Genomic DNA, 23,693 nt, shown 5'->3' on the forward strand with positions numbered 1-23,693 from the left:
TATGAAGATCTCTTTACATCATTGTGCAGCCTCTCATCCCCACTAGATTACATTGCAGTCCTTGGGGGTGGTAAAGGTGGTTCAACTAAATCAATCTATGCTTTGCAATTTATTGTCTTTTTTACATCTAAGTGATATGTCAGGGCCATCCAATACAGCAGCTACCTCAGAGAGGACCACTCCTTGGTTTAATTAACTGATGCCACATGAAGTCGTATTCACTAAATTTCCGAATTAAACATCTGTTCGCTTTGTCTCAGCACACAAAGAGGCTGATGACTACTAGACTGTAGCTGAAATCCAGTCAGAAACAAATTCCTTCACCTTCCTTTTTTGCACTTGAATGAGATGTTTTTTAGATTCTTGTAAGCATTTTGTTGTTCAGGAAATTGACATTTCCAGATGCACATCTGTAACTATCTAAAATGTCTACCCTTTTTCTGAAGTAGGAGCCTAAAATTCATTTGCAAGGACTGAAAAGAAACATGCTCTTTTAGAATGAGATTCATCTCAGACTAAAGAAAGTAAGATGAAACATGCTCTAAAAATACCTAAACACATATTTCTCACTTGGAGCAACTAGATCAGAGGTAGAAATTTACACTTAGATATTTAAAGCCAGGACAGTCTAAACCATACGTAACATGTATCTGGGAAGTTTATTACATAGTTTGCCCTAATACTTCCCAGTTCCATCAGAAACTTCTGACATTCGCAGATGTGGCTTCCATCTGGATGTGCGCTCTTATTTCCATGAATATTGGAAATAAAAATGTTTTTTTCTTGTCACTGAATGACATCAGGCCTCCTCTTATTCAAAGGACAGAATATTTCCTCTGGCCCTGGGCCTTCTCTGAACACTGCGCACTTCAGTCTTCTCAGATTTTTAGTTATTTTTACAGCTCAGAAGCTTGTACTTGGAAATGTCTCTCCTACAGAGAACTAACGTCTGATAAACTGAGGAAATCACAATTTATGCACCTACTGTGGTCCACCGATTTTCAAGATATCATGTTCCCTTACCGGGATGTTCTGGAGTACCACCTATCTGTTTAAAACTGTTTTCTATTTGAGGCTGCATCATGCTAGATGGTGCCTCTTTCTATTTCCTGTTCAGCACTCTGGTTTGTATTTTGCATATGACCACAGGGAAAGTCCTTTCAAACTTTGTGCAAACCAATGACATCCCATTTTTTTTTGCCCAATGCTTTAGTTACTTGGACTTACGCAGCTAAATGGGGCATCCATAAACTGTGATGGAATGCTTCTGATGAAAGGCTTTGACACCTCTGTTGAAAAGCACTGCTGACTTTGCTGCTGTGTCATCACTCCCAAGAAGCCTGTAGTTAAAATCTACTGTGTGTTCCCAGATTTCAATCGTACCTGCTTTTCTTTGACTTTAGTACAACAGTAGTACTTTTGAAGCCATCTTTTGTAACACTGATGACAGAAATTACACAGGTTTGTGGGACACAAGTGAAGAGGAAATCCTTTTTGCTGAGATCCTCACAAGTCAAAGAATGTAAGAACAGTATTTTATTAAGGACTCAAGTCTTTCTGGCAAACATCCCATTTAATCGGATCTTTAAAATATACAGCTGAAAGGATCATACAGTCTTTGATTAATATTACTCAAAACTTTTAAAATGAGAATTGTAAAATGTTTTGGATTTTTTTTTCATTTATTAGGAAAAGACCCCACATTGTAAACCATCATTACAGTCATTGCTGGCTGACACTTGTAGTGCTACACTAGGCAGATTCCCTAAACTTAAGGAAGCAAGACACCAGCATACTCTCTTGTCTTGAATGGTGATCCTTCTGGTGCTGTACTGTAGTAGTGCAGTATGTTTCTTTGTTCTTCCTATATATATTATTTGCAGAGAGGACAAATGGGCAGAAGGCTTGTTATTTAATAATTTACTGTAATTACCGAGGAAATTCAGCAATCCTAAATGGAGGAATGTTACACATAATATTTTCATGTATTTTACATAGGAAACGCACACACCATCAATAGGGAGTTTGTTAGTGGATTGTATCAGATTTTACTTTTCACAATAATATAACAGTTCTCTTAAACATCATATAAAAATTACTGTGCTGAGTTGGCTGCTTACTTGCTGTCTTCTGACATACTATCACCTCAAAAACCAAATATAGTACATCCATAGCTTTACTATTCATTATTGCCCAAACTGTTAGTCTTTGAGAATCAGGAGTTTTAAAAAGCTTTGAGATTTTTTTCAGTATTAATGCATCACATCAGGTGGCACAACTGCTTGCATCAAATTTAGATTTATATGTTTATATTATAGCTTGGCAGTTAGTCTATGCTGCAGCACATTACTCAGTGATTCTCTGGTGCTTCATTGCTAATCTTCTGTGCAACACATACAATACATGCTACAACAACTGAAGAGGCAGCTTAGTAAGCTTTTTTTATTCTAATCTAATACTTTGCCTTTAGTTACTTCATTTTTCTTTATATTGACTTTTAAGCTTAGACTTTCATGTCTTAACAAGATTTTTTGGTAATAATTCTGACTTTCAAAGGTTCTGCTATTTTTAATGCAAGTAGGAAAAGTAATGGGTGTTCTTCTAATTGGAAAAAATATTATACTATTATTGAATAAATTCTAACAGTGCTTTGCCAGAACACTGATGCAGGGGTCATTTAGATGACTAATGTTGTCTCTCAGAAATGCTAAGAGATTCATGGGCTCCATTAGATTCCAGAAAGTGTCTGTAGCAAAGATACCTCAGCTGATTAGGAAAAATGCATCATTTCCTCAGGCAAAAAGAGACAGGGATGTAAGTGAGTAATAAGAGGGAAGAATTTTACAGTGATGGAGAAAACAGACAAAAAGTAAAGATTCAGATATATCTGCATTGTCAGCTCAACACAAATTGGCAGGAGAATCACAAGCCTTCAAATGACAGGTCCTATCGACCAAAACAACAGCATAATCTCATCAATAGGAATAGCATAGGAAGATGCAAGGCTGCCCAGGGGCTTCTAACTGCTCTAGTGCTATTCTTTCACCCTTTATTTAACACCACCATTAGAAAGTCTAATGGACTGTTTATATCACACTATTAGACATATGGCAAGATCTTTAGTAATTGGAGTGTGATATATAGAGATGAGGTATCGTTTGTTTGGTGCTAACTGCAATGAAGCCAATGCTGAATACTTTTTCATTGAATGTTATGGATACAACAGCATGGGAGATGGGGCTACCTAAGATAGATGTGAGGGTGGGAACCAGCTTTTTTGAGGCCCTCAAAGCAGAAACATTAACTGCTTGTTCTATTTGCATGATTTTTTTAACATGGTACAGTGATTTATTTAATAATATTAGCTTCTGGCTATGCTTAGATCATATTTCTTCAGAAAACTGTCTGGAAGATGATGCCAGACAGCAGTGCTATTAAATATATATTACAAATGTTCCAACAGATTAAGTAATTAACTGCAATTCATTTCTATAGGAGAGGCCATTTGATATTGCTGTTTTTCTTATGGAAGATTAGGTTTGATGATGTTGTATTATGATATTCCTTCTAAGCTACTAAGCGATATTACTGTCTACAGAAAAAGCATACTTAAATGTAGATTTCTTTTCACATGTTTCAAATGTATTTCTGTAGTGGTAAAGACATTAACAGTGCTAAATTTGCATTTGTTTCTTCTAGAAAATTTGAAGGCCAAAGGTAAATCAATAAAACCCCTGCAGGGTATTTTGTTCGTTTGTTTGTTTGCTTTTAAAAAAGAAAGCATTCTTCCCTCTCCAAAAGCCCCTTTTTTACCAAGCTAACCTTTGTGTCTAACTAGAGTACGAGCACATTGTAAGTTTTAACTGGACATTTATTTTTGCTGTAGCACTGCAATTCTAGCCAACAAAATAAGGTCATATAAACACAACAAATAGCCATGATTATAAACTCCCATATATTTTTCAGTCTGTTGTAGCGTATTGAAATAATGTTGTCTATGTAGAAGAACAAAGCCCTGTAAGGACTTGGTCATGTTCTTGAGACCCATTTTTGCTGAAGTGGAGCTGCAGGACTGTGTCTCGGCAGGGGAAGATCTTGGGCAAAAGTATCCATATTAATCTGGGAAAAACTAAGCTGACTGCCAGTACCAAAGGCTGGTGAGTCACAAGACCATAAACTGACAGAGGAGCAGGCTAAAATTTTTCTTCCTAAACAAGTCCATGACATTTCCTACCTGTGGAGAAATAGAAAAAAAAAAAAAGTAGATTTCTGAACATCATCTTCAAATTATTCTTAACATGACAAAGTAGTATGTGTGCAGAACAACATCTTGCCTTTGGATGCCATCAGTGAGGGCCACAATCTGGAGAACTCAATTCTGCTTTCAGAGCAATTTAATATCAGTGTCTGCCATAAGTTTTCAACTGATAGACATTCAAGTCATAAATAATTTAAAGATTGGTCTGCCTACAAATTCCTGAAGTACAGCATCTGTAGGGGTTTTACCTAGGAATAAAGGGCAGCAAAGCAATGAAAATGATTCTCCTGAAAGTGAAAAATAGGCTCTTCTAGTAATCAATGGACAGAAGCGATCAATGCCAAATTTAAAGAAGAAAAATCAATAACACTCAAAATACATGATTGTACGTTTGAATAGGTTATCCTACTATAATGTTTTCTCATTTTGTGGCTTGGAAAATTCCAATCTATCTCCATACAAATTCTTTTTCATCAGTGGGGTCTAATTGTCTTCTCCAGACATATAATTAGGAGACATTGTAGATGCGGATTATGGAACAGGGATAGGAAAAATCACCTCCATCTCAATTTCTACCACAAATAATAAGGGAGCCTGTTCAGTTTCTTTTAGTAAAAGACATACTCCATAATAATAATTATCCCAGCTCTTCATGAAATTGCAGTATAAATGTTCTGTTTCTCAGTTCTTTTTTACTCAAATGTCACAGTGATATCAAAATGCAAATTACTTACCCTTGATTTTGAAAATGTTATATTAAAATTAAAAACTGTTGAATTGCTGGATGGTAAAATAAGACTGATATATTTGCCAAGCTTTGTTGAAAAAAACAGGATTATATTGGCGTAGTTAAAACGTAGTTAAACTGGGGAGTTAGAGAAAGATGTTGTAATGCTAAATTGCTGGGCAATAACATGCAATGAAAAGATATATGCCTCATAAAGAAGAAAACTGGCCTTTACTAGATAGGAAAAGAGGAAAATTGAAAATGGAAACCAAATTAACAAGATTTTTGTTAAATTCTTTAAATTCTTCAAATCTGTAATTGAGTTTTGAACTTAGGTATTTAAGAAAGCTTAAATGAACATTATTGTTTCTCAAGAATTTGATCAACCATCTCATGCCTCAGTACCCCTCTTTTTGTATTCCTTTGTAAATGTTGCAGATCATCAATGACAGCTGGCTATAATCATGTAAAAAAGTATACCAGGACTGAGGATGGACAGTAGATACACAGCACACTATCTGCACTGAGGAAGTAATTTGTGTCAACATTTTATTCTTGCAGTATATATGAGTTATGCACGTAAGTTGTTAGCACTTGATGGCTGATGCTTTGTAAATCTGCATAGTATCTCATGCCATTGAATTTGTCTATGTGACCATCTTTAAAGGCTTTCTCCTCTTCTTCTTATATTATTCTGAATCTTGGCTAGGATGCATGAAGGCTGTCATTGAACATGTTTAGTTGGGAGTTTCAGTGAGAACTTACAGCCACATTTGCAACACCATCCAAGGCTACTGAGCAAAGAGAGATTTTCTGAGCTTTCTTTTGGTTTAGTTCATGAACACAGCAAAAATTTCATTGTTAGTCTAATTAACATGAACTGATGCTAATTGGATATATCAAAAAATAATTTCAATTGTGACATATACCCTTTCCATATAGACAAGAACGTATGCATTTTCACCTCTATAAATGTTTTACTTTACAGCATTTACTGTTCTCGATAACTGAAGGAGCAGAGGATAGGCACAGCTCATTACTACAAGAATCATGAAAAGCGAATTGGGGTAACCACTACCAGAGAGTGATACAACCAATCCATCTTAAGTTTAACATAAAATCCAAACCTCTTAACTAAACTTCTCTCATAGGGCAATTTATTTTGTTCAGAATGCTTGTCTTCCCAGTGAAACATCTGGCAAAGCATATGTTGTATTGAGGAAAAAAAAACCCAACAACTTCTCAGCCTTCTGGATAGAGAGTTCTCAGAAATATAGTGCTTGTCAGGGTAAAGTGGGTCAGTTTTTCATAAAGCGTAGAGTTTTCATAAGGAACTTCCAAGAGAGATTTAGAAATTCATTTCCAGTATCTGAAGTGAAGCAAGTAACTGGAAAGATTCACTGACATTTTGAAAAGAAAGGATTTATTCAGAAAAAAATATAATGTGATAAACAGAAAAAGAATTGACCTAAGCATTTTGATATACACTGTGCAGTATCTATCAGTACAGTAGTACTGAATTGTGAGAAGCATTTGAAGGATTTGTATTTGATCAATCTGAAAAGCTGTCTCCAAAGCCCATCACTGTTCTCAAATACCTGCTAAACCACTCTTATTATAAACATTAATCTACCTGATGATTCATTATTATTTTTATTCTGCCCGTTTCTCTTCTGCCATTTAACCATGTTGGATCTCAATTCTCAACTGTAGAATGCAGTTATTAATAATAGAATTTTTCTTTCCTTTGCCTTTATTCTCTCTGATCTTTTAAGGTTTCAGTTCTCAAAGAGTCTGGCTTTTCTTGTGTGATCAACATTTTGGATCGCAGGTTGTCATTTTCGGTATTTCCTGCAGTGTGTGATAACTGTGAATAAGTGGACAATTGTACATCTGCCAAAGAAAGGCAACCTATCAGTGTGTATTGTGATGCTGTCTCACTGACCAAATGCTTCACAAATCTCACATTTGCCCAATGCATGACTGAAAATGGAAATATTTGTGTCTGTCCTTCAGAATTTACAACCATTATAATTCTATTCTCCGTTTCCTCTTGAAAAAAGAGGGATTAAATTTTCAGGCCTCTGAAATTTTTGCTGTGTAGTACTCCCATGATGAAAGTGATTAGATGTTTTGGGGGATACGGTGATCATGATCCAGGATCTAAGGTTTCAACTTGTCTCTTCTGTCAGAAGTTGGGATTTTGTGCACCTCCACCTGCTGTTGCCAGAATTCCCAATATGCTTTGGAGATAGTCCTGGAACAATTAGAATTACAGATAGTAGTTGATTGAATGGAACGGTATACACTTGATCTTAATGACAGCACCTAGTCAGACTATATCAGGAGCTTGTCTGACATCACCTTTCCATGCTGGTCACTGAAGATGTCCTCCCAGCATTTCTGTGTAGCAGATATACAGTACAAGATATTGGGATGGAGACACAGCTTCTGCTATCTTCTCTGTACTGCTACTTTATATGTCTTCCTCTCTGGGGCCACAGTCTTCTTTAGCCATGACTCAGTAAATAATGACAAATACACAAGAGATAATAAACTCAGTAATGACATGGATTTGCTAATGTTCTTCATGTAATTAGTATGCTATACTGTCTCCAAAACTGCATCTTACTAGATATACTACTGCCTTTGTCATCTTAAAATAAGACACCTGTAGTGGACTTTGAACAGAATCAACTATTGATGCATTCAGAAAAGAGCCATGTTACACTATTAAGAGAAAAAAGCCAATTCCAGAGACACTTGATCACAAGCTATTGTAACTAAGTAAAAGTAAATTGAAGAGCATGTTTTTGTAGGTACTGAATATTTATAACAGTTTTATTGTAATAGTGTATTCACTTTAAAACATATAAACCTATGATTAATGATTAAAGTAGTAATCCCTGTTTGCATTAAAAAGAAGTGTTTTTTTCATTATGGACAGTCACATTAATTTTACTTTTTCCAATAAATGTTTGAAAATGTGAATCAAGGATAATAAATGGGATGTCATTTGCCTATGTCCACAGAGAATGCCCCAGGCAGCTCAGTAAAGCATCAACTGTAATGCACACATTTCAAAGAAATACAGGAGGGGTGACTGTGTGTCAATAGAGAGTGCAGCAGGCCTTGCTCTCCCACACACCCAATGCAATTCACCTGCTCGAGCTTCTGTGGACTCTCTGGGGCCATCTCGACTTCTGTGGGATGAAATGTGACAGCTGCTCAGAAAAGGAGATGGATAGCTTGCTGCCACATCTGTTGACAAAACAGTCCCGCGGGCCTGTTCTTCGTCAGAATATCAGAGAGGGTTATGGTCTAGAGTTAAAGGAACGGATAAACACTTTTATCTCAGAATGTCATTGGGCAGCATTTGGCAACTTTCTCTGAGCTGAAAGTTGTTCTGCATTCAAAGGCAGAGGACAGTTAAGAAAAGGAACATGTACATAAAGATTTTCTACCATTAATCAGGAGAACTGAGAAGTACAAAAAAGGAAGCTATTTAATAAAATGCCAGAGCTGACTAAGAAGGTACTTAACCAAGACAGCATGGAAAGATTATGCTAATCCACATAAATAATAAATATGTTCATTTATATATTTGCCTAGAGTATAAATTCTTGTCTGATCAGGGACTGTGAGATTTAATCACTGAATCATAGAATTGCTCAGGTTGGAAAAGACCTTAAAGATCATCGAGTCCTGCAACCTAACCATACTACCCTAACTCTAACAACCCTCTGGTAAATCATGTCCCTGAGCACCACATCCAAATGGTTTTTAATCACATCCAAGGATGGTGACTCAACCATCTCCCTGGAGAGCTCATTCCAGTGCTTAACAACCCTTTCTGTAAAGAAGTTTTTCCTGATATACAACCTAAACTAACCCTGGAGCAACTTGAGGCCATTTCCCCTTGTCCTGTCACTTGACACCAGTGAGAAGAGACCAACCTTGCTCTTGCTGTAAGCACCTTTCAGATATTGGAAGAGAGCAATAAGTTCTCCCCTCAGCCTCCTTTTCCCCAAACTAAACATCCTCAGTTCCTTCAGTCACTGACCCAGGCTGGAAACCCAGGCTGAGAAATCACTAGAAGAAGAAAAAGCTTATGAAATGAATTATCCTCCCTCATCTCTACATGGTTACAGATAATTTGTTTTTAGTTTTAATTATAATTTATTTACAATGTTTTTGCTTCAAGAACAGACTATTTTAAATCAGTGTATTCAAAAATAGATTTGTTATGTAATATGTATCCTTCAATAAGTGAGTCATCTTGACATTTCAAAGTATCACGTACTCTAGGATTTAGAAGAAACAAAGGCAAATGGAAGCTTGCATCCTATAGATCATGCAAGTATAGAATTATTTAAGATGTAGAATTGAACAAAATAGATTTTTTGTTCTTTATTTTACCCCAAATATCTGAGTAATTTGTGCTATGATTTTATGAGTGGAGTTGGATAGGATAAGTAGTAGCCTAAAGATGATGCCAACTCTTGCCAGGGTAGATGGGCTTGATATCACAAAAGCAATACATATTTACAATGAGTGGAGTAGAACAGAGCAGATTTTCTAGCAAAGAACAATTTGATCAGCAGCTTTCAAAACACTGACAACCTTAGACTGCATTGCAGGTTAGGTGCGTATCCAAACTGGGCTACTTAACATGGGATTCTCTAGACTGAAGCACATGTGAGTGGAAAATGGAATTTTGAATCATCAAGTAAAAACTGACCTGACAGTGGAGCCTGAGGTGGAGGCTCTTCTCTCTCTTCTTTCTCTGCAAGACGTTTCTCAGGTTGCTGACTGGTAAATGAGGAAGAATGCTTAGAAGGGTTTAAATTGAGTATTTTAGATTTACAGATAATAACTTCAGTGAAGATCTGAATCATGTTAGTGTTTATTCTAGAATAGATTCCTCACAGGAACTGAATCTGTTTCTGCCATTGGCACCCAGACACTGCATTAAACTTATAGCATCCTGATGACATTGGGCAGAATGCACCAGCCTCTGTATGGCGGAATTACATGTAGTGCTTGAGATGCAAGGGAAAAATGAGATTTGTCAGGAGAAGTAACACAGCTCATTTAACCAGAAAACTGAATGGTTTCAGCTAATTAATACATGTGCTCCTTTGTGTCACCTGTCTGTGAATATACTGGCAGGGTATTTCTATTAACATTTCCTTAAATGACATAGGGCAGGCAGGATGGGGAGCTGTGAAAAAGAGCCTGTTAAAAGTATGGGAATACCAAAGAGACTGACTGATTGTGTATGCAATAAACTGTGCTGATCTGGCTTGTAAAAAAAAAAAAAAAAAAAAAAAAAGCAGCTTGACTCGGGACATGGGCAAGGAAGAAAACAGAATGGTCTGAGAAGTCTGCAATAAATTCAAGGAGTTAAAAGAAGAAGAAAGATGTACACAGATTGGTTAATTAACAAATATTTTTTATTTAGTTCTGTTGTAAGTAATACTTTGCATTTTTATACATTATTCATATATATATATATTGTACATTATATCTATATTATCTCACAGAAGGTGTCAAAAAGTTGGTTTTAAAAGCTATGTTTAGATACAGTCAGTGTATAATTCAGTTCACATTTATGATATGTATGGCTGGTGTTTTCATTTTATTTTTCTTTTTAATATGCTTTTAGCATCGAGTCTCCCAAGGTTTACACATTCCCCCCCCCAAAAAAAAAAGCCATCAAAATGGGCTTTTACTTTTCTTCAGTGTCTGGTTACTCCCGTCTCTGAAGTAAACAAGATCAAAAGAAGACAAATGGATTTCTCTCTTATAAGTCTTCTGCATTTATTAGGTCACGTGATTTTCCTCTGCATAAGACTTTTTCCTTACTCAGTCAATGCACTGTTGGTGCTGTAACAGCTTTTCCCAAACTCCCAAAATCAGTCTTTGTCCTGAGAAGGTTTGTGCAATTTAAAATACAATTTTCAAATGCACATCTAATATACATCTAAATTATGTTTCTAAAAGAAAAATGTCACACTTCTGTAATAGGGAAGAAGCAACATCTAGTCTTATTTTAGGATTGGAAATGAATACAGATCTTTCCTTTTCATACTCAGCATGCTGAACAGTGACTTTCCAAGTGCTCTTTAGGTCTTGCTGAGTCCCTAGTTACCTTTGAATTATCCAGTAGGATTCCTAGTCTTAGCACCTTGAATGGAAAGAAGGGAGGGAGAAAAGACATAGTATGTCAATTATAAACTTTCATTTTATGCAGTCTATGTAAATTAATAATACGCTAATACTAAATTTTACATTTTACATAGTTGCAGTTCTTCTGTAATTTCTCAAAAAATACGATTTATAGTTGCCACAAAAAGTTGAGAAAAGTTCTCTGCATTAAATACATTTATCAAGGGAGAAGTGCAGAAGGGAAAAGTAGTTGCCTTTATGAAAGTACTGTTCAATTGAAAGTACAGCTCAATTAATTGCAAAAAATTGAGAACTCAAAATTTTGCAGTTAACTTACAGCTTTAATTCAGTTGCAACACGAAGTAACTCATGTTAAATAAGCAAGAACATGTGAAAGGCCAGAAGGTGGGCACTTCCTCACTTCCACTGAGCAATGGAAAGAGACCCTTATTCATAGCGGCTCATGAAATGGAGCATGTAGGAAGTGACCACAGTGACACATTGAGATGTTTCTTCTTGCACTGGATTCTAAGGCCTCATGAATTTAATTCACGTGCAAAAAAAAGGGGAGTGAATTAAGCTTTATGATTAGTGTAGATTAAATTTTTTCTTACTAGAAGGAATCTTCTCTCTTTAGAATGCATTATTTCATGCACTTGAGAAGACAAAACAACTTTATGATGTGAATCTTCAGAAGTTTTCTTGTTTATTATTTTGAAATGTGATAATAAATTTTGAACAGGACATTCAAGTGGGTCTCCTCCGCTTCTCTGTGATGGCAGTCTTAAATATTGATGGCTAGGCTGCACTTTGATATTTAACAGCAGGGGACTTGTTCTTGGAATCCTAAGCTAGTAATCTGTGCTTTTGGCTAGTCAGATTTTCCTAGTAATTCAATGGCAAGGAATTTCTCTGAAGAATTTGAATGCTAATCAAGCTTTTGCTCTTTTACTCTCTCTTCAAGGCTGTTGCAGGTATCCTGGTGGCTTCTATTCTATTCAATTAGTTCCTTATAGGGGGATAATTGCAGATTCTAGATGGAAAATCTCATGACATTGTTTTTGTCACTTTTTCTGTTTTCTCAGTGCAAAATTCTTGAAGGAAAAGTTATGTCACAAGTCTTCTGATTTATTTTGAGATCCGTGAGTTAACTTGTAATGTAAGTGTTGTAGCAATGTCATAAAGGCAAGGGAACATTAGTTGTTAACTTGCTAGGTGATTAAGATGTAGTAAGTCAGCTTTATATTAGATCTACGAGGAAGTCTGCACAGCAATTTGACTTTTCTTTGCAGTTAACTGCTGTTCTTTGTACTATGGACCTCAATCCAGTTTCAACTACAGATTCACTGAAACTTTGCAAGATGCTGCTTGGCTCCCTGCCCAATTCAATAGTGCAATAAGAGTAATATTACTGCTGTCTTGCACACTACAAGCTTTCCTGTCACTGAAGGCCATTTAAAAATGTCACTAAGTTGTATTCAGGCCCTCACTTAAGTATTTGTTGTTAACTTGCCCACAGAAGACCAGTAAAATGTGTGAAAAACCTGTTCCAGAGTTTATATAGTTTGAGCAAAGTGTATTTACTGGGAAATTGCATCAAAGCAAACATTCATCAGCAAGCTTGAATGGGCATAAATCTTAAGAAGTAGAAAAGCCCAAATCATTTCTAAATATCATCTTCCTGTTGTTACTGGAAAACTCTGGTGTTAGCTCTTTTTGATAAATGCTGTGCCTTCAAGAGCTGAACTGCAAACCTGCATGTAAAATCCTTGTGGACATTTGTAAGCAATGAAGCCTGAACAGTAATAGGCAAATCTATTGAAATTTCATGTTTTTTGTCTTCTTTCCACAAAGTGATTCATTACTTCATAAGCAAGTATTAAGAAGACTCTTCTGAAAACTCCAAAGCTTTTTTACTTGTGTATGAACTAGGCAGATCTGGACTGCCTACCACAAACTGAGACATTGTGTATTAAGCAAAGTCTATATAGCAAAATAACATAGGATTTTTGAAAATCCACAATATTTAGATTCTTCCTCCAGATGCAACATATCTGTGCCTTCAGATGTCAGCAGTTATGATTTAAAATATTGTGTTTGCTTTGGCTTGAAGTATCCAAACTTTCTTCCACAGTTGAAAAGCCAAAGGAATTTGGTTTTGTACTTTGCAGGATAGGAGATGCTTTGTTTACCATTTTACTTCAAATAAGAGGGTATATATGTAGATTCATCTGTCCATCAACTCAAGGTTTAGTTCTACTGATATTTTCTGTGCTTTTCTCTGATATGGTCTTTGGATCCAAAATGGTGAATGGGATTTTGGCATGCATTATGCAAAATGATTTTTCTCTTAGAAATGTTTCTCTTTCATTCATTTTGCTGCTCCCTGCTATGTACTGTGTGACATAAGCAAGGGGTTTTAAGATGGAATTCTGTTTAAAAACTTCTAACGGGTAACTTGTTTGATGCTACAACATACCATGCCCTGAAGTAAGAGAAAAAATCACCCTTTTGAATTTCGTTTTGACAAAAAAAAAAAAAAAATTATGAAGGTAAGCTCTGATGGTTTCCATAGCTACCATCTACTGTACTGTATCAGTATTTACCGTGACTGGCATTTTAAATGGCTCAGGGTGGTGAGTCTTCAGTCCACAAAATCTCACCTGTGACATATTGCGTGTCACATTCCAGAAACTGTTTCAGCTGCTGACTGTGACATTGAGATTTGCTACTATAGTATACTGAATAAATTAAATTCCAAACAAATATGGATTGCAGTGCAGTCAGCTGAACCCTGAAGTTAGAAGATGCCACAGAAAAGAACGTGTTTCCTTTTAATGATCATGATGTGTACCCATACAGAGAAAGGTGCTAAAGCAGGTTTCTTGCAAAGTCAAGTGTGCATGTTTTCTTATGTGCTACAATACAGATTCTCTTACCGCAATGGTGAATTGACCCCTGGTGATCTTTTCCCAAGAAGTTCTCTCAACATAAATACATTCTGAAGACTGTTGCCGGTATCCAGTTATTGCATGTTTTGTCATCACACACACCCTCCCTCTGCTCTTTTGCTGAGTGATTTCTTCATTTCTTCGAGTCTGAATTAACAGAACCTTTGAACTTCAGTCATTATTTTTCCATTGGCAAATGTTTTGAAATGAAAAAGGGCAAATGCAGTTTTTACTGAGGTTTTCGGTCCCGTGGTGAAGGCTGCAGTATAGTCTGATGAATAGTCAGCAGGCAACCCTATCCCCAGCTAAATGCTGGATGAACTGTTTTGCATCAAACCAGCACAGTGCTCAGAAGAAGCAAGATGAATTTAGGTTAGTATTTATACATACATTTAAAATTGCATCCATTAACAGTTAGAAAAAAATATTTCTTTTTCTTCCAGTCCTGTTATCTGTCCAGGTTTGTGGAGGTCTCTATTGTACCTCTAGAATTTTGCTGTGCTTACACAGGCAGAAAAATGATGTTCTTAATGTTCACTTATTCAAAGTATCTGGTCATTATGAATTCACTGGAGCTTCATTACAGCAATACCAAGGGTAATAAGTTAGCACAGTGTTCACAGACATTGGAGGAAAGTGCTAGAAAGCTATGTGGTATTGAGTGAGCCTCAGTAAAAAAATGATTCGGACAAAATGTTGTAGTAATGAACTCTGTATCACGCAAATCAGATGTTAATGTTAACAAGAGGGTGTTTTAATACTAATATCTGTAGTAAGTCATCTAATTTCTTTTTCAGTAGCAAAGATCTTTTCCATCATGAAAATTTCACATTTACATTGCTTTGACTTTTTAATGTCAGTTAATTTCTCCCCTTTATCTCTTATTAAGTGGTATGTAGTACTTCCAGTTTGTTAAAAAATGGGGGGCAATATCTTCTCAAACGCTGTGAAAAAGCTTTTAGCAGTGATTGTTTGGACATTTTTAGAAGACGCTCCTCCCAAGCCTTTAATATCCCCATAGTATTCAGATTTCTGTGAGCTTATTCTCAAGCAGAATAAAGAACACCTTTAAGTATTTCACTCTTCTCTGTCACACACTGAACTTCTCCCCCAAAGTGCATTTAGAATGTGCAGTATCCAACTTATTCCACATGAAAGATGAATAAGAATAAAATAAACCTACCCAGATGGGCAAATGATGAAATAAATAGATATGTTAATGACACTTTAAGGAACTGTAACTCAGATTACTTATAAAAAGAGATCTCTGCAAGTTGGTAAAATGGGAGGAAAGAGTAGAGATGCAGTTTGATCAGCGCTGGCTCCTGCGGACCCCAAGCAGAGGTTACATCGTGTTCTGCTTCTTTTGCCCACACGTTGATATTTGAACTTCTACTCAGTCTCTCTCACAGCTGCTGGAAGATGCAGTACCTGCCTGTCTTCTGAGACGCAGACTGTGTAGTATGCTACAGTATTTGGAGCAAAAAGGGAACAAAAATTTTAATTCCCTGGTCAAGGAAAATCACCTGTGTGAGGTTCACCCATTTTTCCCATTAAAGTCATATAGAGAAAATAAATAAAACAAACTCATCTTCCTCAGAAAGATCTGACACAGCTAAGCTTATTGAGAGACAGCAACTTGAGGTTCTGTTAAAAATTGCAAGGATCACTTTAGGGCTACAACTTGTTAGGTGTAATGACTGAGTGAAGCTTGCCTAGAGCCTACAAATCTGCAGCAGAGGCTTTTTGGTCTTAATTACCATACCATCTAAGCAGTTGCAATTGATCCAGGCCAGTGCTTGTGACAGGCAGCCAGATGCCTTCACACTGTACTCTGAGAGGCTGAATGCTAAGCGGTGAGAATCATCACTCCATAGTGTATTTGATAACAGCATCCCCCCTGAATTCTTACAGATTTGAACTGGAATTAATCAGTAAACAGGGATGTGGAGAGCAGCTCATTTAATTGCTTTGATCAAGACAGAATGTATTTACTCACAGGGACAGATGCAAATGCAGACACAGTATTGGAGGTGGGAAATTCTTATTACAAACACACCAGCAGTCTGTAACCCTGACAGTTACACAGCTATCTCTGGCAGAAACTTGTAGCAGTGAGAGCTAAGGGACATCTAGACATGCCTGCCAAACTGGATTTCCCAAACTCCACAAGTGGTTGTGGATCCTGTCAAATCTGCTGGTGAGAAAATGTACATGCACTGCTCTGTTGCCCTTTTTCAATTGGTTGAGCTACTAAGTGATCTTATATAGTGCTATTCCTCTATCCTATATGCAGCGGTGCCTAGACAGACACTTCAAAGACAAAGCTGTCATTCCTGGGTCAAAAGTCTTGAATGAAAAATTGGTGGATCTTCATATTTTTCTATAGGTAGAAAATGCTACTTAAATACCATTCAGAGAATTTTCATCTTCAACTCAGAAAACAGGTGTCTAAAAAAGCTAGGAAGCTTACTGCCAGTTGTAGAAAATATGACAACTTTTCTCATTTACATCCAGCTCAAGGGAAAAAAATAATGTAAAGTTTTCAGTGATTCAGTGGAGACACAGGTCCTAGTGGAAGTCTTTCAACCCTGTGCGTGCTCTTCAGATGTTTCCCAACACCTTTTCTTATAGCATTTGTCTAAATCAGATCCCAGACTTCTAAAAATCAGTCAGGGTTAAACAGATACAGGGATAAACAGATTTTAATTTCCATGAATCACGTCCGATTCTTTTGTTAGCCAGGTGCTAATAAGCAAAACAAATGTGCACACAGATGTATGTATAATATATGCACGAGTGTCTGTAACTACACAAATATCTGTAACCTTTATATGTAAAAGAACATCTTTTAGGGGGAGAAAAAGTTTGAATATCTCTGTTATTCGTTACATGCTGACCTTGTAGAAAGCTGAAGATATTGCAGATAACAGCAGGCTCCCCGTTGAATTCTGTGGTTGTCAGATCAGGTTGTGAGCATTGACTCAGACAGGACATTTGTCCAATACATTTCAGGAAAAAATGGATAAAAAATGCTATGCAAAGCAAAAGAGGCGATTGCTATTTTGGTAGTGTTATCAAAGAAGAATGTTAGGTTAATGCATTTGACTAGGTTTTATCATGTCTAATGGTAATAATATACTTTCAATAGACTTAATGGCCTGGCTATTATCATGTCAGAGCTGTGTTAGGAGAAAATGCTACCTTCAGTGCTAACAGCAATTTAGTTAGAAGAGCTTCATAAAAGACCATTATAGAGTATGCTATAGAATTTGCTATAACATTGTTATTTATAAAGGCATAATGAAAAAAACTTTAGCAATGTGTTAACAGCCATCGTCCTAATTCCTAGTCTCTAACGTAATAACACTGCATATTAGAGTGAGTGGGAGAAGATTAGCTTTGGAATGAGGAAGAATGAGAATTTATTTTCCATGGAGAAGAAGAAAAATAGTAGGAAGACTGAAGGGAGATTTTCTAGAAATTTCTGGGAAGTTATTTACAAAGTCCTGACATGCTGACTACTTTGATTTTTATTTAAAAAAAATCTGTTTGTGTATATTTATTTTGTGTTTCAATCAGAGAAATGCATTAACTACAACATACACAGTACGATTATGTTGAACATAGGGAGTTTCACTTAAAAGCCAGACTGCACACTCACATGATGCCAGTACCAAAAAAAGCTTGCATTAACAAGGGTTAACATTGTGCGAACTACTGGCTGGCTTGCAGACAAAAGTTATACCTTTTACAAGCATGGCATTCTGCATTACTGCCCAGAGGCAACAGTGGGGAAGTTGTGAGTGAGCGTTCTTTAATAGAGAGGACCTGACCTAGGGCCAGATGTGACCTCCTTGATAATTAGGAGAACAGCAAAACAGCACGAATCAGCATCTCCTATCACATGAACAGAGAATGTGTCACACTGGATAGTGCTAATAGGAGAAGCCGTCCACATAGCTCTTCAGTACATTTGTTTCTGTTCACAGAGGCACCTTCTCCTTATGTTACATTTACTTCCCTTGGGTCACTGTGGGATCTGTCACACAGAACCCCGTTAGGCATCAGGTGTTTGATTAAATCAATTATTTCAATTTCTAAGGTTACTGCTTAACATTTTCTGCTAGCATTGGGCATTTATAAGTAGGATTGCAAGAGCTAAATCATCTAACATACATTTAAATGATTGATTTTTATATGAAATAAAATCAACAGGAGTTTATTTAAATGTATAGCTTTTATTCACTTCTATTTGACACTTTTAAAATTCGTATTTAAACTGGGCTACTCTCACTTCTTCACCTTCTGCTCCACACCTAGAGAGGAGGTGGTATGACGTGACTTTATATTTTCTCATTTTGGCTTCATATCATCTGACAACCCTCCTAATCTGTAAGGCTCAATGGCATTGTCTTTCTATAAATACATATTCCCTGACAATCTGTTGGGAAAGGACTCAGGTGCTCTATCTCCTCCAATTATATTGCTTGATGCAGTATATCTTTGCACTGCCTGCAACAGCAGAGGTATCTGCAGTGCCCACCATCCTCCAGAGGTTTGACATCCTGAGGATGGTATCTTCAGGCTGCATACAAACACGATACATAGGAACAAAGCTAAAACTCAACTGGTTCAGATTCTGACCTGAGTGGTAGTGGCTGTGTCACAGGCTGGGTAGACCCACTGTCAAAATTCCTTGGAAAGCATGGCATTAAAAACTCTGAATTGTAGGAGATGAAGCTCTGAATTAGATAGCTGTGGACAAGTTACCTGCTGTCTTACCTTTAGGTTCCAGACCTCTTACTGCTTTACTTAATTTTATGCAAAAATATTCTTTATTTTAGCAAGGTTTGTTCTTTTTTTTTTTCTTCTTTTTTTTCCATATAAACAATTTGTGGTATTTATGCATAGTAGAAAAATATCCCTTGTGGTTGACATTCGATAAGTCCCAGTAAAGTCAGTAGAGTTAGTATATGCACAAAATCTTGGAAGTGTGTACCTATATATGCCCAAGGAGGTTGTGGATGCCCCATCCCTGGAGGCATTCAAGGCTAGGCTGGATGTGGCTCTGGGCAGCCTGGTCTGGTGGTTGACAACACTGTACATAGCAGGGAAGTAGAAACTAGATGACATTTGAGATCCTTTTCAACCCAGGCCATTCTGTGATTCTACATATAAATAGACGTATATTATTGAAGTATATGTTGGTGCTGCAAGCAAGTTGAGGAGGGCAGAGCCCAATTTGGATCCTTTCTTGCATTATATGCTAGGTGGATATTGGGATGTTTTGTAGCTTTGGTAGCTTTGGACTGGCTGTGCAAGTACCAGAAGACGTATCAACGGAATTATAGAAACATCATAGGATCACCAAGGTTGGAAAATACCTCCAAGTTCATTCATTCCAACCACCAATATTTCCTCACTAAGCCATGTCCCTCAGTACAACATCTAAATGTTACTTGGACTCCTCTGTGAACAGTGACTCCATTACCTGCCTGGGTAGACCGTTCCAGCACCTGACCACTCTCTAGGAGAAATATTTCTTAATGTCCAAGCCGAATCTCCCCTGATACAACATGAGGTCATTCCCTCTAGCACTATCACTAGTTACATGGTAGGAGAGGTCTACTCCTACCTCGCCACCACCTCATTTCAGGGAGTTGTAGGAAGCAATAAGGACACCCCAGAACTTCCTTGTTGTCCTTCTCTGGACATACTCCAAGGTCTTGATATCTTTCTTGTAGTGAAGGTCCCAAAACTAAACATGGTAATCAAGGTGCAGCCTCACCAGTGCTGAGTACAGAGGGGTGATCAATTCTTTGCTTCTGCAGGCAACAGTATTTCTGATACAAGCCAGTATCCAGATGAGCCTACCAGGGCTGTTGTCCCCATTCCCGATGAGGTGGAGCAGTCAGCAGTGACTCAGTTCAGTTTAGATCTTAACATTCATCCTCCTGAGTAAGGGTAGAGGACATTTCCTCTCTAGCCTATGCTAACACTTTCTGTAAGATAGTATTCTCTGTAAATACACAGTACATTTATTTATATATGCACATATGTACTGGTTTTGTGTTGTTGCTTTTTAAACTATATAAAAATGTAGAAATTATCCCGATATATCTTTCAGTATGATTTTAATGACTTTCATTTAAACCCATGGTGCTATGTGTTTCAAATGTAAATTATCTTGAAATAATAAGAGAATTGAGGTGAATGAGAAAATATATATTTTAATTACTCTGTGTGAACATGTTAAACCTCCTACTCTTGCATTTAGCACAGAAAATAAGCTATCTGCCTTCAACATAAAGCAATCTGTCCTACTAAAGTGATAGAAATATTCCCAAAGGTAACGTACCACTCAGGAAAAAGAAAACAGCATTAGACATTTAAGGCTTCAATGGTTAAAACGTTTACTTCATAAATATTAAAGCCAAGCCAAAGCTTCTAACTCTCCCACTCCTGTAAAGGATGGTGTTCAATCACAGTGAAGCAGGGAGGGTGTTGGTGAAGATGCTGAAAGGATCAATACAGTTCCCTAGCAACAGGGCGATGTGCCTGGGGTTCCTGCATCCACAGGGACCCTCCTGACCCACTAAATCAAGGCAGCAGCTTTGCAACTGCTTTCATTGTGCTTACTTAGAGCAAACATTTCCACTGCTCTTTATTTCTCAGATCAGCACGTAGATAAGAGAAAGGAGCCGCAGTGGGATGGGAGGAAGCTAATTATATTGCTCTTTAAAAAGACAAGCACATTGTCTGTCAGCATAATCCTTCGGAGACATGTAGTTTTGTGAAAGGGAAGAAACCTCAAATTCTCTGATATAGTTATTGCTTTCTAATACCAAATGATGGACATAACTTTAGCTTTATTATAGAGCAATTACGGCCTATAGTCACAGAGTATAGTTTGTGAGCAGGGGTTATATTAACTGTGTTCACAGGGCTGCATAATTATTCTCGTCTGATGAAAAATACATGCAGTGAAAAGCATACAGTTTCTTTGCTTTGCCATTCTTTTAACCTTATTGAACTTCATATTTTGTTTGTGGGTGGTAGCTTAAAAATAATTTAATTTCCTGTTATGAAAGAGCATGTTTAGGAATCTTTCATTTTCCGTGAGAAAGCACTGACTCAGTAAGCACAGTTTGTTTGCTTGTTTGTTTCCTTTAGCAGTATTCAGAGCCAATATGGAGTCCACATGAATTATCTGTTTTGGTTACAATTTTGGTTCCCTAACCAAAAAAAGGACACCAGGAGAGGGGGAGCAGCCTGCAAAATGTCAACTAAAATTAAGATCAGAGTCTTCCTGATGTCATTGTTTTCATCAGTACACTGTGGGAAGAAATGGACTACATATGTTTTCTATCAGGATAAGAAACATTTTACTACTTTTATAGAAATATGTGCTATTCCTTATGCCTTTGACAGTATTTTTTGTTTCACATATTGTATCATGAGTATATGGCCTGTGTTTTCACCTTCTCTTGCTTTCTGTCTCTCCTCCTTAAAAGAAAAACTAAACTCTTCCAGTGTTGTGTTGGGTGTTTGAACAGTCTGCCTGACCTTTGCACAAAGTGGATAGGCTTATCAGTGTTAGAGGTGCTAGGTAGCAGAAAGAGTTATTTTCAGCAGCAATGCTCCTTGACTCTAAACCCGTTTTTCAAAATGTCACGAACTAGTTGTGAGCTGAGACTCACTTATGCTGACATTAGATTTTTTATTTTATTGCAAGATACCTTAAAACTTGAAGACAAAGTTTGAATCATTAATTGATTCCACTGAGTGATTATGGATATTGTCTTACACAGGCTGGTTTGAGCTGAATTTGCATGATAATTGTATGAAAACATTCATATTACTTAGAAGTTCTTCCAAATCTATGAGAAAAATGCATTATAGATGTATCATGCATTCAAAGTAGAGCCTAACTCAAAATAGCTAACACTTCTTGTTTTTCTACATTGAAGTAATTTCTGTATAGTCTATTAAGACCAAAAATGACTGAAGATTGTAGTGGAACTGTTATCTCCATGCTAATTTAATCATGCAGGCATAACTGAGAGCAGAATTGAGTGTTCAGTCACAGGAAAACAAAGTTTTCATCTGCTGTTGTCTGTGGCCATTAATTTTAGAAGGAAGACTCAGATCAGAACTGCTATTGAGAGAGCAAACAAGGGTAGCAGAAGTTGAAATAAAGGCAAAATCTAATGATCTCAGAGTTGCAGCTTTGGCTTTAGGAAAAATTGGTGTTACCCAACTTTACCTCAACAAAAGGGCACACTAGAAACAATTATGGAAGGATTATAATAGAGCTCATCAAATCCTTACCAATATAATCACTCCTAAGAAGTGCTGCCAGATAATAATATGGGATAAAAGAGATTGTTCTAGCCTAGAGTGAGAAAAAATATCTTTCCCCCACTTTCTACCAGACTCTTGAAACAATGGGATTGGAAAATGACATTTTACTCCATGACATTTCAGTCCAGATAAGCTTCTCTGGATGTTCATACCACACTCTGCGCAAGGGATCCTCATGAACATCCATACTAAACAAAAACCCTGCAGCTATGTCTGAAAATGAAAAGGCCATTTTTTGCACAACTTCATCTAAAAAAAATATGTGCTCTGATATGGAAAAACATCCTTTTTTTTGTCAGCCAAACATCTTGACAGAAAGATGTGTGAAAAATGAAAACCTTCCATGCCTCCAAAAAGCTACAAGAGTAATTGAACAATTTGGACTCACTGAGGTGTGGAGGACACAGCTAGGGAGCACTGGCACAATTCTTCAGGGCTTTGACAGCTCTTGGGAAGAGTCTATTTCCTGGTAAGCTGCTCATTAATCAAGATTCTCTGCAACACTTGGGATAGCCCTAGGACCTTAATGAATTATCTTTTTGGGGTAGGAAGCTAGCAAAGTACAACCCTGACAAAATCTTCACCCCCGAGGACTGAGTTTTGTATTTTATGAAGTGGGAAACACTTCCTGGGTGCTATATGTGATTGAACTAAATTCTTTTTTGAATAGCCTATATCCTGTCAGTAGAAAGCCACTGCCACTGGCCAGGGGACCGGCCAAGAGGTTTCTCTGTCACATAGCATCTCCCGGGTGCCACATGGGAGCAGTAGGTCTCAGCCCAGCACCCAACTCCCTCTGTTTAGAGCCCATATTTTTTTACCTTTCCTTTAGGCTACTGTGATGAAAAGAATGGAAGATTTATGAGTGCATCCAAAACAAAATGATCAGGGCTCAGTAACTCACTGATGGTAGTCCCTGAGATGTCTGTGCTTTATTCAATGACTTTTCTTATCGCATGCATAAGTACTCCCTCCTGAAGGTGTTTGGGCTCCAAACCCTCAAGGTACCATCTTCCAACAGTGGACTGTAAAGCCTTTGAGATATGTGAATGCAACTGTAAGATAAATGGTTCCCTAAACCTTGGATGTATCCAAGAGTAGAGGCAGCAGTTTTTTCTGTATGTTAGCTAGACAAGATAAATCCTGATTATCTGGTCAAGCCATCATTTATCTTTTTTCAATCAACAATTTATGTGCTTAGAAAATAAAATGTAATGAG

This window comes from Lagopus muta, chromosome 3 (assembly GCF_023343835.1).
Source record: "Lagopus muta isolate bLagMut1 chromosome 3, bLagMut1 primary, whole genome shotgun sequence".
Taxonomy (NCBI): Eukaryota; Metazoa; Chordata; class Aves; order Galliformes; family Phasianidae; genus Lagopus; species Lagopus muta.